The 4551-nt window shown below is 48.7% G+C and overlaps 1 protein-coding gene across 1 annotated transcript in view; it reads right to left on the bottom strand.

The window, feature by feature from the left end:
* The window catches only part of TBX5 (T-box 5), a gene marked incomplete at its 5' end in the record, with an annotated part of 9519 nt that overhangs the window by 767 nt on the left and 4201 nt on the right, over positions 1 to 4551 (bottom strand). The window lies entirely within an intron of this gene.

Genomic DNA, 4551 nt, shown 5'->3' with positions numbered 1-4551 from the left:
GAAACCGAGTCTTGCGCTTGGCCCTGCCTGCTGGACTGAGGAAGGGATTAGCTACGAGCTCGGGGAGGAAAATCAAGGCTGTAAGATGCTGGAGGGATGCTGAGGCTTAGCTCGCTTGGTGGTAGCCCATGCCCACCCCCATACCACCAAGCTCCTCGTCTCCTTTCTGCTGCCAGCACTTTGACCGGAGCAGTAACATCTGTCTGTGGGTACAGGGCGCTTAACAGAGGTCCCCACTCCCATTTGAGAGGCTCAGAGCCGATGTCTCTGACTAAAAGCCTTTACAATGATGTATTTTTGTGATAAATGAGACAAAAATTGAAATCGCAAGAAAAATTCCCCCCAGGAGAGCATCAGAGATGGCACAGTTGAGACAATCAGATTTGGAGTTTTACAACTCCAATCTTTAGCTGTGCCAAGGGAGCTGGGCACATAAATCTACGCAGGGCTGGATGCTGCGTGCTGGAGCCAAGCATAACAAAAAAGAAAAGTAAATTTCACAGCTGGAAACAAGGCGCAGCTTGCAGAGCTCTTTGTTTCCTGCGGCATCCCGGGCCAAGAGAGGGAAGGAGATAAACAATTTAGGTGAAATCTCTAGGATGAAGCAAAATGAATAAATGAATACGCACTTATTTATTCATTCGCAGGGTCAACAAATGAAATCCAGCTCTGCCGGAATGGATGGCAAAGTTCCCAGGGACAAGCACTTCACCAAGTGATTTTAAGGACAGCAAGGCAAGGAAAGGGGAGCTTGTTCTGACTCAGAATAACTCAGCTGCTGATTCAAGAACAAGATTTCTGGTGCAGGCAGAAAAACATCCCACTTCAGTTAAAGCCCTCTTGGCTGCACCCTTTCAACAGGGATAACATTTGAAAGAATAGCACAAGAAATTACTCTTTTCAAATTTTCTCAACCAACATGTTTTAGGCTGCAATTTTCTTCACTCCTAAAGTACAAGACAAACAAACCAACAAAAAAAAAAAAAAAAAAAAACAAAACAACACCAAACCAAACAGTTCCACAAAAGAGAAGACTAAAAGCATCTGCCCCTCCAAGAAGCACTTGCAAAACCACAGGTGTTGCTGCCGGGCTACTCCAACGCCAGAGCCCACGTCTCACCTTCAGGTGGTATAGATGGGCAGTGCCGGCACGTTTTGTTTGTTGTAAACACGCACATGTGCGTACCCTTGTTGCTATAAACAGCCATGTGCTTGTTCCGGGAAGCTGCACCCACTCTGCTTGTAAAATAACCCATTCCTCCCACTCAGGTGTCTACCAAGTCCAGCTGGAACAAGTGCTGCTGTTAGTCTTCTTGGGCCGACAACCCCAGAAAACATCAGGTACACACCCTGGGGACTTTCTCCTTGGTGTCCTTTGTAATAGCAGCTGCCCATAAATTCCTTAGATACAAGGAAGAAATCCTTCCCGGTGAGGGTGGTGAGGCAGCGGCAGAGGTTGCCCAGAGAAGCTGTGGTTGCCTCATCCCTGGAAGTGTTCAAGGCCAGGTTGGATGGGGCTGTGGGCAACCTGGTCGGGTGGAAGGTGTCCCTGCCATGGCAGAGGGGTTGGAACTGGATGGGCTTTAAGGTCCTTTCCAACCCAAACCATTCTATGAATCTGTGAAATTCAGCTGGAAAGCCACAGTCCCATTCCATGTTTTCTTCCTGACAACAGCAAAACCTGGCTGCTTCGCCCCAGCAATGCAGAGCCCTGACAGTCATGTTCGCTTCCTCCTCTGCCTTCTCTTAAATCGGGACAGAAAGTAGGATGGGATAAGCAAGCGATGCAATCCCATCTTTAAAAGAGCTGAAACAGTAGGCCAATAGATGCAGAAGTGTATCCCTCTGCTTAATCCTGATCAGGTTCATTTCACATACGAGCGGTGGAGAGGATGTAGTCCCCTGAGACAAAAGCTGGAGGCACAGGTCTAAGCTCCCTCCTGAACACAGGTCTGCCACAGGAGAACTGCCTGGAAGAACAGCCTGAGCTCTGGTTTTTACAAGCAGCCTGAAAGTTTTAGATCCCTAACCCACCACTGAGTAATAAGAGCACTAGGGTGGAAAAACAATGTCTTGTAAAATGAAGTATTGTTCTGCTAATAAAGTTTTTAGCATTAAACCGCATTACTCTGCTGGCATTAGAAATCTTTGGCTTGGGGTTTGACTGTTTATTTTATTTTTATTTTTTTAAATATACAACACAAAACAGTCAAACTCTGTTTTTCCGTTGTGTAAAAATATGCCTGGCTTACAACCTGAGGTTGCTGATTTTTCCATTTAGCCCAGACGTTTCGCTGCCTGCCACAGCCCAGCCAGGCAGAGCCACAGCCTTACGGATCCGCTTCCAGAACTCATCACAGGTGAAGAGAGAAAAACAAAACCAACCAGGATTTCAGTGGAAGCCTTATAGGAGCCCTCTCTTCTGTAAGCTCTCGCGATCGCTCTGCTGGCTTCTCTAGAGCCAGGCTCACTGATGGCGTATGTGGGAAGGGCACCGTCACTCCAGATTTCAAGATGTGCGAGGACACCGTACCCATGTCCAAAGAGGACATAGTCACTAACGAAGGATTCCCGCCTACCCTAACAGCTTCTGCCTGCCCTTTGGCCCCTCTTCCTGATGATTTTCCCATCTATGTAACCTCATAGTGCTGGAAAGGGAAGAGAACAGTCCAGCTTCATCGTCGGATGGGATGATGCAGACCAGAGATCCTCAGCTGATGCCAGTTACTGAATTTACAGTGGTCCAGGCTCTCTAGTCTGATCTGGCATTGTCACATCACACCTCGCCAAGGTGAGCCAGCACAGGGCAGGTGAAGTGCATCCCCACTGTGTGTGGAGCAGATCCGGGGGTGGAAAGGGGACATCTTCAAGTAAGAGAAAGGCAGAAGGAGGACAAGTCAAACAGAGCCCTCACACAACGCTGAAGGCTGCAGTTTAAATTCATCCCTACCTGCTCTGGAACCTGGACAGTCCGTCTCAAGGCCATGACCCTCTCCCTGAAGGTCCTCTCACCTCCTCAGCATGAGCGTGAGGAGGACATAAGAGATAACTCTGTGGTCTGCTCTGGGTTTGATTCATGCTGTTGGTTCCCCGATAGAACTTCATTGTCCTTTTCCTGTTGCCACTGAGCCCTAGGAGGTGCTGGGCACCTCTGGGAGATGCTGACCATCCTGGGAGATGCTGACCATCCTCAACTTTTGTTCCTTTTCTTGGAAGCCAAGACTGGCGATCAGCTCTTGTGACCAGCCCCTCCATACTGCGCAAACCTCAAAACGCAAAAGCTTCTGCCAAGCAAGGGAAGCTGTCAGCGCTTAGGAGAAGCTGTTCCAAAGTGGATCCAAGGAAAACGGAGCCTGCAGAATGGGGTGGAAACTGGCTCCCTCACAAGGAATTTGATGATCTATCTAATGAAGGAGCTTGAGCGAGAGCATAAGCGGTTCCAAGATTTCCGGTATTTACTACTTCCAGCTGGGTTGTAAATACCACACAAATGGCTTTTTAAATGGAATTTTCCTAATTCCAAGATTAGGTCTGTCCAGAATGAAACGCAAACATGTAAAACCCCTGAACTTCAGGGTGCACTGGGCCCACCTCTTCCCCGGTGTAAACCAGGACAGCTCTTTTCCAATTCAGGACAATCGGCTCCCTGGGACAGAAGACAATGAAGAATGGGACCCAACTGGTTTAGTTTTTAAAGCTCACTCACTCTTCCAAGGCATTACAGTAGGTTCATCCCGACTTTGGATGAGACACAGCGGGTGATTATCACCAACGCTGTTGTTTTATCCAGTCTGGTTTCTAATATGAATCTAGCACGAGTCTGAAGAGCCAATACCAGTGTACAAGACTGACAAGGGTTGTCAAAGAAGAAAAGAAAAAGGCAGATTCAATCAAAATGAACATCCCTAAAGGGCAAATGAGCTGTACATCTTACGATGTGAAACCTAAGACACTCTAGTTATTTCAGGAGTCTCACAGTTCGCAATACGGCTGTGTTGCATTGCAGGCGAACACGACAGGAGGGGCTGTGGGGCAGGGAATGTCCATCACCAAAAGCTGGAACCTCTTCTAGAGGCAGCGAGCACCAGCACTACCCGCAGAGGCACAGGAGGCACCTCCTGATGGGAGAGCGGGATGCTTACATGAAGTCGCTGCAGCTACAGTACCACAAGCAAGATGGCTGCACAGAAAAACCTGGGTGCTTACCAGCCCCCTGATTATCTCCCTACCATGCAGGCAGGCTCTTCTTCACCCTCGGTGTCCCAACAGCCACCTTGCACTGGGCTCCACTGCATCTACCCAAGCTGTAAACACCTCCGGCTGCAGCATAGCTCAAGCCTTGGCCAACGTATTGCATCTCCAATCATCAGCAGGATGAGGAGCATGTCCTCCGAGAAGATGTCCCATACCTGACTTTTGTTCTGCAGATTCTTTGAGTGAAAGAAAAGCTGGGTGGGATGAGGGAGAAATCAGGTCAGTCAACGAAGGGGTCTATCCACCCTAACAGTGCCTGTTCTTGAGGAGAAGGGGGAAAGGCACTGCTGTATCCCC

The sequence above is a fragment of the Cariama cristata genome, unplaced genomic scaffold (assembly GCF_000690535.1).
Source record: "Cariama cristata isolate BGI_N322 unplaced genomic scaffold, ASM69053v1 scaffold1222, whole genome shotgun sequence".
NCBI classification, from domain to species: domain Eukaryota; kingdom Metazoa; phylum Chordata; class Aves; order Cariamiformes; family Cariamidae; genus Cariama; species Cariama cristata.
This window is presented reverse-complemented; position numbering and strand designations above follow the sequence as displayed.